Source organism: Acinonyx jubatus, chromosome A3 (genome assembly GCF_027475565.1).
Source record: "Acinonyx jubatus isolate Ajub_Pintada_27869175 chromosome A3, VMU_Ajub_asm_v1.0, whole genome shotgun sequence".
NCBI classification, from domain to species: Eukaryota; Metazoa; Chordata; class Mammalia; order Carnivora; family Felidae; genus Acinonyx; species Acinonyx jubatus.
In genome coordinates, this window is record NC_069388.1 from 95,523,076 (window position 1) to 95,535,605 (window position 12,530).

Consider the following 12,530-nt stretch of genomic DNA (forward strand, 5'->3'; position numbering starts at 1 on the left):
TGCTCTGTCCCCATCACAAGCGGTCACACAGTGTATACTTTTCCCCAGCAACAAAAATGCACCAACATTTGTATGGCGTTTCTGCCCAGGAAGCTCATTTGAGACTCAGCACCCATAGTTTTGAGGCTGGTCTGTAGGTACCCTTTGCCTAGCACATAGTAAAGTTTCAGACTCTCAAAACAAAAGCAGTCATTCAGTAAAAAACAAAACAAAACAAAACAAAAACAAACAAACAAAAACATTGTTTGCACAAGTAGTCTGGGCACAATGTGCTGTCCTGATCAATTAGGAGATGGTGAGAATACTTCTGAAATCCAAGTTCTCAAATGACCACCAATGGCAAAATCTGCAAGAAGGCCTTTTTAGGATAACAGTTTCAGGGATTCTATGTTAATACTTTTGTGCACAGTGTAAAAGGTAGCTCTCAGGATTTTACATGAAAATGTAATAAGAGTAATTTTTTTTACTACCTTCCCACTCCCCATGCATTCATTCTGTATTAGATTAGGACCAAAGGTCAGCCAGCTTTCACTGCCACACATCTCTCCCTGAAAATCCTCACTGCACCTTTACTTGATGCCCTATAACATCAATACTGCTGCCTCTTTTTCCAGAAAAATGATTTTCTTCAAACCTTCTTTATTAGCCCCAAATCAAAATTTCAGGTTTGGTTTCTGTGTGCCCTAATTTCAAGGAAGGCTATAAAGGTAAGTATCTTCCATTTTCTGCTTTTATACAGAAAAGTGGGTAAAGTTTTCTAGCAAGACTAATAAGGTATGGAATTATCACCTAAATATAAACAAATACCTCTAATTTGTATTTGCCTATACAACCCAAAGGCATATTCATTGCCATGAATTTCTGATGGTAGAGTTAAGTACAAACACCCCTGCTTTATTAGAGTTTGTGAGATAGCAATGCTAAATGTAGTTGGGTTGAATTCTCATAAGGAATTTTAGTGTAGGTTGCCTTGCAGTCTATTTTCTTGAAGGCATTATAGGGTCCTGGAAAAATTCAATGTTCTCTTAAAGCTTTTCAAATATAGTGCTTCAAGTTTAGAAAATCTAGTTGAGCCATGCTAGGTTCCTAATCCATGGAAACTGTAAGATAGTAAATTTTAGCATTTGCAAAGTTCCCTGTTCAAGATCCCACACTTAAAGAGTTGGTTGACTGCATGCTCCTCTAAAGCTATGGGGAATATTCTGCCTCTGAGCTCATTCAAACTGTTGGAGAAATATTTTCTTGCAGTTGTAACTCACTTTCTTATGAGCTGTTAGCTCGACACCACTGTCAGCTTCTAGAAGCTACTGGTTTCTTCTCCATAGTCCTCATAAGTCCTCATAAATATTGTAATTTGCCACTTCTAGGCTAGCAGCAGAATGTCTTGTTGAATTGCCCTCACACTTTGAGTCTCTCAGACTTCTCTAACTAGCCAGAGATAACTCTCAGCTGTTAAGGGTTCAGGTGGTTGGGTTAGCCTCTGCTCCCCCAAACAAGCATCCCAGCTGAAGGCCAACTGATTAGTAATTTAACCCCATCTGCATTTACATTTAAATACATCTGTAGTATACATTTTCCATGTAGCTTACAATTACAGAAGTGACATCTGGGAATAAAAATCATAGGGACCGTCTTAGAATTCTGCCTAGCATTTTTGGTTTTTTGTTTTGTTTTGTTTTGTTTTGTTTTGTTTTGTTTTGTTTTAGCACACCTGTATCTCTAGTAATAGTTCCCATATTGAAGATTCATGGGTTATGTCTTTAGAGACTAAATATGGGCTTGCATATAAACTATAATTTTATTTATTCTTCTTAAAGCCCCTTAAGATTTTTATTCTCTATATCTCTGGATTATATGATTGCAAAATAATAGATTGAATGAAGATTGATTTACTGGAAACAATTCACAAAGCATGCTCAAGAGAAATGACATGAGGTGAGACATCAAGAGATGTCTATTTTCAACCACAATCTAAATCTATCATAAAATGTGGTAAATGTATCTATCTAAATAACTACATATTCTAAATTATGATTTATTTCCCAATTCTATAGATTGCATTCTATTATACACAAAAAAAACACACACACACACAATACCTGTATATAGTATATATACATACACACATATATTTTAAAATCAATATTTAACTTTTTCATGTAATGAACTAATTTCATTGTATCTTTTAGAACAACATATTCAGAAAAGGACTTGCTAGGACAAATGGTACCAACTAATTGGATAAGAATTGACTCAGAGCATATGAAGGATGTGAATAATCAAGAGAATTTTACATTTTCAGGATAGAAAATGAATAATTAAGACAATTAATGAAAAGCATATCTATTCTTATATCAGCAAGCCATTTGCAGATACTGACATATATTAGAAGGCTGGATTGTTTCTCAAAAGGAAATAGCTGAACATATTTTTCTTAATTCTCTTAAAACAAGATAGGGAAATATACAATAGGGAATCAGCCTTTAATGTATGGGCAACTTTGAACTGTCTACATGAAGAATATCTGCATTGAAACCTCTAAAAGACAGTTTTGATTGATGATAGATTTTGATCAATGATTTTCCTGTTTAGCCTTTTACAGATGATCCCTGTTATTTGTGTTTGAGGAAAGCTGGAGCAAAAGCTTTTTCAAAGCAACGTATTAGTTTTACCTTCTCTTTACTTTTCCATATAGCAATTTGGGTAAGATAGTAAAAACAATTTTGCTTTGAATTTAGTTACAAGGTAATATTGTCCATGAGCAATAAGCCCACAATATGCTGAGATTTTGGTCTCTAAGTACCATTCTCTAATAAAAATAGGCATAGCTTTTTGTAAAAATGACTTATTACAGATCTGGGGGCAGGGAAAGTAAAAGAAGAGTTTAGGATGGAACTTGTGCCAGAAAGAAAGTAATTCTTAAAAAAAAACTAATAATGAAAAGATAGGAACATGTTTAAATGACATAGAAGAAGGTTTGAATGAGCCTCCACCATCCAAGTCTAGATTAGTTCAGGTATCAAAATAAATGATAACAATGCATTATAAACCATTGAATAAAATAAGAATCCATGAAGTCATATTAGAAAGAAAGAAAGAAAGAAAGAAAGAAAGAAAGAAAGAAAGAAAGAAAGAAAGAAAGAAAGAAGAGGGAGGGAGGGAGAAAGAGAAGGAAGGAGGGGGAGAGGAGAGAAGGGAAGGATGGGGAAGGAAGAAAGCAAGCAGGCATGTAAACAGTGTTCATTTACAACTCATTGGTCAAAGTTCATGGGAAAGTGTTATTCTACAATGTGTATCTTTTCAAAGATATTTATTTGACTATCTATCTATCTATCTATCTATCTATCTAAATTGTGCTTAGTGTTATAAGACTAGAGAGCAAAATGACCAGATAGAATTAATACATATATTAGCCTTAAGTTTTATTTGTATAAAATTAGAAAAATAGCTGTTAAATGTCTGGAAAAGTCCAGTGAAATAAATGTCTTGTCAGTATTTTAGCTGATTGGATATTTACACAAAAGAGGTTTTCAATTTGAATTATTTCAAAATTATTTTTCTCTACTTTTATAGTTATTTTTAAATTATCCAAATGATTAGTTAAGATGCTTTCTAAAAGTGTTAATGATGAATTTTCAAATCTCAACTGGATCTACATTTTAAAACAGTCACCAATATATTAGTCCCACAGGAGTCAACATTAAAGTCCTTAAAACATGGATGCTAGAATCCCGAGTTCACATCTAAGTTACATCATTCAGTAACTTTAGTCCTTGGTTTAGTTCAACTATCTTTGCCTATTTCACTATTTGTTAGTATTTATATTAAATGACAATGATTATTGTACTTTCCTCATAGGTTTATTATAAGTACAAAATGATTTAACATTTCTAAAAAGTCTTAGAAGAGTGCTTGGCACATGGCAAGCTCTATATAAATATTTATTGAATAAAATTAGATATTCCAAAGCCTTTATGACATTAAGTAATATATTAAAATAGTGTTTGTCTCGTGATGTCCTGGTGTGGGCTCAAAATTCAGAAGTCTTCATTGTAAGATGTATAAGAATAATGAACATGTCTTTGTCTTGGCCTTACTTATCCGTGTTTTGGAGAGAATAATGACTGATCTTCTATTTCATACAATAATTATGAACTTAAATGAGACAATGGTAGTGAAAGTGCTTTAAATTTAAATAAAAAGTAAAGGCTCTAAAAATTATCTTCTCAATATAATATTTGGGAAAATTAAACATTCCATTGGTAGAACAAGTTGGTAAATGAATCCATGCTTCAGATGGTTAGATTAAATAATTAGACCATAAATAAGCACAGTAGTTTAGAATAGTCATCAACAAACTTTTTTTTCCAAACGGAATATGTGGTAAATTTTTATCCATATTCAGTGGGCTTAACTCTGCCATTATAGTTAGGAAAGAATTGTGGACAGTATGTAAACAAGCAGGTATCCCTGTGTGTTACAAAAGATAATTTCATGTGCAATCTTTCTTTCTTTCTTCTTTCTTTTTTTTCTCTACTCTTTTCTTTTTTATAATTTAAATTCCAGTTACTTACCATACAGTGTAATAATAGTTTCAGGTGTACAATTTAGTGATTCAGCATTTCCATACAACACCCGGTGCTCATCACAGCAAGTGCACTCCTTAATCCCCATCATCTATTTTACACATCCCCCCACCCACCTCCCCTCTGGATATCATCAGTTTGTTCTCTACAGTTAAGAAACAGTTTCTTATTTGCCTCCCTCTCTCTTTTGTTTTTCCTTTTGCTCATTTGTTTTGTTTCTTAAATTCCACATATAAATGATATGATATGCTATTTGTCTTTCTTTAGCATAATACTCTTTTGTTCCATCCATGTCATTGGAAACGGCAAGATTTTATTCCTTTTTATAGATGGCTTATATTCCGTTGTGTTTGTGTGTGTGTGTGTGTGTGTGTGTGTGTGTGTGTGTATATATATATACACAATATGTACATATGCATATATGTATATATATGTATATATATATATGTATGTGTATATATATACATATACACACACACATCTTACATATTATTTATCCATATATCAGTTGTGTGTGTGTGTGTATATATATCAGGTGTGTGTGTGTCTATATACACACACACGTGTGTGTGTGAAGTCTTCTCAAACTATAAAGATTATTAATATTATTGCTGTTAGTGAAATGAAAGAGCACACATATTGATGGACATTTGGGCTTTTTCCATAATATGCCTGTTGTTGATAATACAAACATTGGGGTGTGGGTATACCTTCTAGTTAGTATTTTTGTATTCTTTGGGTAAATACCTAGTAGTGCAATTGCTGCATGATAGGGTAGTTCTATTTTTAATTTTTTGAGGAATTTCCATACAGTTTTCCATAGTGGCTGCACCAGTTTGTATTCCCATCAATAATATAAAAGAGTTCCCCTTTCTTCTCATCCTTAACAACACATGTTGTTTCTTGGGTTGTTGATTTTAGCCATTCTGACAGATGTGAGGTGGCATCTCATTGTAGTTTTTATTTGCATATCCCTAATGATCACTTTTGTTAAGCATCTTTTCATGTGTCTGCCGGCCATCTGGATGTCTTTGGAGAAATGTCTATTCATGCCTTTTCCCCTTTTTAAAGATAGATTATTTGTATTTTGGATGTTGGGTTTTAGAAGTTCTTTATATGCTTTTGATACTAACCCTTTACCAAATATGTCATTTGCAAAAGCTTCTCCCATTCCATAGGCTATCTTTTAGTTTTGTTGATTGTTTCCTTTGCTGCGCAGAAGATTTTTATTTTGATGAAGTCCCAATAGTTTATTTTTGCTTTTGTTTCCCTTGCCTCGGGAGTCATATGCAATCTTTCAACCACTGCTCAACTACATAAGAATGGACCTTGGGCCAGGAACAAGAGAGTAAAAGTCCATACAGCCTGTGATTGGCTTATCACCTTCTGTGAGATTATCTTCCCTTGTTTCAAACTCAGTGTGTGCTCTTTTGTTCTGTTTAAGCTTATGCATCAATAGTCCCATCAAAAGTTGTCTCACCCCAAGTTATTTCCAACTCCTCAAGGGAGGACATGTCCTTCTACAAGAGGGTGCACATAGACCAGTTGGGGGAACCCACTAGCCATAAAGGGATGACACACTATTGGAGCTGAGCTTGCTCCATTTCTTTTCTGTGTGAGTAAAACTGTTGTTTTATCCAATGCTTGACTGTATTGTGTTTTTGTTATTGACTCTCATACCAAGATGCAGTGGAAAGAAGTGTTTGGACTTCTATTTCTGGTGGCTAGCTTTGTAATGCCTTTGTTATCTACATTGAGTTGGAGTCTGACCCTCACGTTGGTAACCAGTTCAACATGTGCTGCTAACTACTGCATTTAATAAAATTTTGCAAAATTATGTCCACCCCTCATTTAGAGAATAAATTCTGGAGATAGACTGGGTTTTAATCATTGCTTTGCCACTTAATTAATCAATGGCCTTGGAAAAATTACTGAACAGGTCACATTTGCTCTTCTGGGGGGAAAATGGGATTTAAGTAGTATTATCGATTTAGGACTTTTGTGAGCATTAAAAATGAGTTAAAGAGTCAAAACACTGAATTTTAATCCTGGAGCCTATTAATACTTACAAAAGTATATGTTATTTGTAGTAGATAATGCAAGGATAAAGAAGAGTTAGAATTTTGGAACATCGTATATTTCATTCGACATTCTCATCCATGTTTTAAATATCATATTGTTTCATAAATTAGGCCTTTGAGATTCTGGCATAACTATATGTGCCTATTCTAATGTCCAAATTGATTAACTAGAGTGAATTATTGGCCAAAGCTGTATATCAAATTAATTATAGGTTATTGCCATTCTTAAATGAGTCAATGTGCATATAATTCTCTAGTTGCTAAGGAATATAAAGTATACCCAGTATTGTTTCATTATATTATATGAAGAGGATGATGGGTAGTGAGAAGTTCAGACACACACACACACACACACACACACACACACACACACACACAGTGTTTTGAGTCAAAGAACCACTGTTTATCTTGACTCTAACAGTTATTGCCCATGTTAAACTTAAAAACTACCTCTTTTCTCAATTTACTTATATATATATGTTGAAAAGTACTTAGTGTAAAAGATTGCTGTGACCATAAAAGTAAGAGTGTGTCAAAGCACTTTCTAAACTGTTTTTCAAATAATAGTGACTACTAATTGATTGAGAAATTTGCTTTTTGTTAATATGAACCCAATATGTTTAAATAATAATGGCACACTATATGTTTACTGCAGAGGTAACAGAGTTTGTGCATTCATAGAAAGAATGTTTTGTTGGACACACAAGGCTAACACATTGAAATATGTAGTAGATTAACAGAAGTAAAAATTAATCTTGCAACTTTGGTGAGACGATGCTTCAGATGATCAGGAAAGTGGATAAAAAGTGAAGAATGAAATCAGTAGGGAACTCTTATCAATGAGAGATGTATGGAAGTGGAGACCTCATCTGGGTTTGGGAGAATGATTGAAATTCCAATACCAGTGATTTCCAACCCTACAAAAAATTCCAAAGCTTGGGACTCACCCTAGATTCTAATTGGTATTTTTTAGAATGTTTCCCATTATTGCAAACATGTAGCTGACTTGAAAACTGTTGTGTTAAATTAGCTTCTAGTTGCTGTTCTTGCTGTAGAAGAACATGAGAGCTTGTTAAAAATGTGGAGTCTCAGGCCCAAACCAATACTCACTGATCTGGGCTCTGCCTATTAAAATTATACAAGTAATAGAAATAAGAGCACAGCTTAAAATAAAATTCCAAGTTGCCATCAGACAGAAATGTGCCCTTGCACTTCAAACCTTCTGCTCACCTTGGACATTCCAATAGGACTTGCCTCTTTCTTGTTCTACATTCTAATACTTGGAATCATCTTCTAATTAAAATTACATAGATTCATTAGTACTTCATAGTCAAATATACCATATATTTTTAAACTTTGGACAATATTCCCAAAGACCCATTTAGAAGCCAGAGCTGTTAGATCTCAAGCACAACCTCCATGAGCTGAGAGGACTGTTCACCTTCTTCACTTATGCTCAAAGTCGTACTATAATAATTCTTTTTTCCTCAAAGTGTTAAGGAACTCATAATATATAAACAGATCATCAGAGTATCATGGAATGAGGACACACTTTTGTAAACAGTAACAAGTTTGGAATCTTGAAGATAAAACAAGAGTTCCTTACAGTAGGAAGTTATGATTTTTTTTAAGAGGAAGTACTTTTCATTGGTGAACATGGGATAGTAATTCATGCTCTTAGGGTTCTTAAATTGGACTTCCTGAATGACTTACCCCATGCCACTCGATATACCAATTAACCTCTCATGCCATTACAAAAATAAAATAGCTTGAAGAAGCAGGTATTGATTTCTGAGAAGTTAGACATCAAAATTTATTGATCAGGCAAGGCAATATTGACCAAAAAAAAAAAAAACCCAAGAATAATATGTACTACAATAGAGGATGCATTTCTCTGTACATGATTTTGCAGTCTCATGCTAGAAATAGGGCTGTTTAAAACAGTGAAGAGAAAGAAGTCCTCTGAAGATTTCCTTTATATCCTTTGCACTACATATCTCTGAGTAAAAGTGGATATGTTCTTCTTGTAAAATGCCAAAGAGCCCATTGTCATTTTCAGTGGAGGGAAACAGGGATGCTTGCATTAAATGCAGATTAAAACTCTGCCTCTGTAAACACAACACAGGAGATACTCCACATGTGCAAACCAAGGGGGCAGCATAGAAAGACACTGAACTCACCTCCTCCTTTGGACACAACAAATTTACAGCTACATGTGGAGTCATTTTCTTCTGAGAAGGACCTGACAACTAGGTGAAGAGTGCCTCCAACATGAAAGACAAAAGACACATTAAGGAAAGGCAGAGACATGAACTTGCTTGGGGCCCTCTGCCAGTCCCTTGATTCCAGAACACAGGCGGTGCCATGGACAAAATAGTTTCAGAGAGGGAGGAAAACCATAAGAGACTCTTGAATACAGAGAAAAAACTGAAGGTTGATGGCGGGGGTGGGGGTGTGGGCACAGAGGGGAAAATGGGTGATGGCCATTGAGGAGGGCACTTGTTGGGATGAGTGATGTTGTATGTATGTAAGTGATGAATTACAGGGATCTACCCCCAAACCCTATATATATATATTTTATATATATATATATATATATATATATATATATATATATATATTTTATATATATATATGAAACAATTCAGGAGGAATGAATACATAATATATATAAATAATATATATAATATATATTTTTATATATTTTATATATATATTTTTATATATTTTATATATATTTTTATATATATATAAAAGAAACAATTCAGGAGGAATGAATGAATGAATGAATAAATAAATAAATAAATAGACTGGCAGCTTTCTTCACTGAATCTCATTTGAGATCAGACAGTTCAGACAGTTCGGGTGAAATCCTACAATATACTGCAAGCACATTTACATTAAAAGTTAGAAGTAAGGTTTTGTTTAAACACAAAGTATGAACTGTGAGTGATAAAGTTGACTCTTCCAGAAAGTCAGGGAGATATATTGGAAGATACAAAAAGTATTTCCTGATGCCCTTATCAAACCACAAAAAAATGACATAATTTGTGTGCATATAACATCTACCCTGCTTCCTGGAGGAGTTCTGCTCTATGAATTTGAAAAATAAATTATGTTTTATTTTAGGTTATATTTCATTTTCATGGTCAGTGATGAAATGATCTTTGAAGTTCCTTTGTGGCAGCAGAGAAACTCCTAAGTGTTGAATGTCTGTGTGAATTTGGGGTCAGTTTTGATTGTTTTGTTTTTATTCTCAGTATGGTTATATTTTCCTGTTTATTGGCACATATGGTATTAATTGATTAGATGTTGAGCATTGTGAATTTTGCCTTGATGGATTCTGCGTGTCTCTGAATTCCTATAAATATTCCTGGGTTGTGTTCTGGCACACAGTTAAATTGTTTTAAACAGTTTGATCCCTTCAGAGATTGCTTTAAAAAAAAAAAGTATGATTCACATACGAGAAAATGCACACTTTAAAAAAAAATTTTTAATGCTTATTTTTGAGAGAGAGACAGAGCCTGAGTGGGAGAAGGGAAGAGAGAGAGGGAGACACAGCATCTCAAGCAGGCCCCAGGCTCTGAGCTATTCTCCCAGCGCCCGTTGCGGGGCTCGAACCGGGAGATCGTGACCCCAAGCGAAATCGGCCGCTTAACTGACTGAGCCACCCAGGAGCCCTGTAAAATGCAGAAATTTAAAGTGTATTTTAATCCACTAGATTTTTCCATATTCAAAAGTTATGCAAACGTTACTGATAACTAAATCCAGAACATTTATATCTTTCACAAAAAATAACCCTGTACTCATTTGGAGCAGTAATCCCTGATTCCTTTACTCTCCACAGAAATTGGAACCGCTAATCTACTTTCTGCCTCTATAGATTTGCCGATTTGGACTCTTTTATATAAATGTAATCATGCAGTGTATGGCTTTCTGTGACTGGCTTTTTTCACTTAACATAATTTTTTCAAGATTCATCAACATTGAACTATATATCTGTACTTTATTTCTTTTTTATGATTGACTAATATTAAGTTTATGGATTATACCATATTATGCATATTGATTTTTAACTGATGGACTTCTGGGTTGTTTCTCAATTTTGGCTACTATGAATAATCCTACTATGAACACTGCTACACAAGATTTTGTGTGAACATATATCACTAATCCTTTTTGGTATATACCTGGGGGTAGAATTTCTGGATCATATGCAATTGCCAAACTGTGGTTCAAAAGTTGTTGAACCATTTTATATTTCCATCAGTGATTTATGATGGGAATTGCCACCCCAGCAGGTATAAAGTATCATCTCATTATATTTTTTGTTTCCATTTCCCTTAAAACTAATAAAACTGAGCATCTTTTTATGTGGTGATTGGTTGTTTGTATATCTTCCTGGGAAAAATATCTAGTCAAATTATTTATCCATTATTAAAAAAATGGACCATTTATTGTTGAATTGTAGTAATTGTTTATATATTATGTATACTAGAAACAGATATATGATTTGCAAATATTTTTTTTCATTCTGTGTATTGTCTTTTGCTGTCTTGATTGTGTACTTTAAATCATGAAAGATTTTAAATTTTGTGAAATAGAATTTATCGTTTTAGGTTTGTAATGCATTTAGATTTAATTTTTGTATGTAGTGGGAGGTAAGTTTCCAATTCAACCTATCTTTCCTTCTTTCTTTCTTTCTTTCTTTCTTTCTTTCTTTCTTTCTTTCTTTCTCCCTCTTTTCTTTCTTTCTTTCTTTCTTTCTTTCTTTCTTTCTTTCTTTCTTTTACCTGTTGATATCTAGGTGGCTCAGCAACATCTGTAGAAAATACTATTCACTATTTTCTTCCAAATTATATTGTCCTGGCAACACTGACAAAGAATCAGCTGACCATAAATGTACCCGTTTGTTTCCGAAACTCAATTCTATTACATAGAGCTATAGATCTATCCATATGCAAGTACAGCACTGCCTTGATTGTTGTAGCTTGGTTGTAAGCTTTGTAATAGAAAATGTGATTTCCAGTAGTTTTCATCTTTCTAAAAAATTATTGTGGCTATTATGTGTTCTTGCTTACATTTTGGGAATCAGTTTTTTTTAATTTTTTCCAAAAAATTAGGCAGCTGGGATTTGGGTGAGGATTGAAGAATATTAGATCAATTTGGGAAGTATTCTCATCCTAACAATATTAATTCTTCTGACCCATGGACATGGGATGCAATTCCATTTATTTTAGTCTTATTTAATTTATTTTATAAAGTTTTGTAGTAGTTACTATACATGTATTTTACATTTTTTGTTATATGCATACCTAAGTATTTTGTTCTTTTTGATCGCTGTAGAATTGTTTTTTTTTTAATTTTTATTTTAGATAGTTCATTGATAATAAGTAGAAACACAACTGTGTTTGAACTGTGTTTGAACTGAAATGTCCAGCAACTATAAAACACATGCCAAGTTTAAGAGACTTAGCATGATCAAAATAGAATGAAATTAGAAATCATTATGAAGAAAGATTTCAAACCAATAGGTTTGACAAATATACACAACAAATATAACAATAAAGTTATATTTATTTTTTACACTTCAATCTTGTTGAACTATTTATTAGCTGTAACATTTTCATGTGAATTCCATAGGATATTTTTACATACAAGATTAGGCCATCTGTAGAAGGAGACTTTTACTTCTTCCTTTCCAATTAGAATGACATTAATTTATTTTTCTTGCCTAACTTCCCTGGATAGAAGTTCTAATACAATAGAAGTAAAAGTGAAGAAATCCTTTCATGGTCCTGATCTTAGATGTAAAGCTTTGAAGTTTTAATCATTAAGTATGCTGTTGAAGGTGGGTTTTATT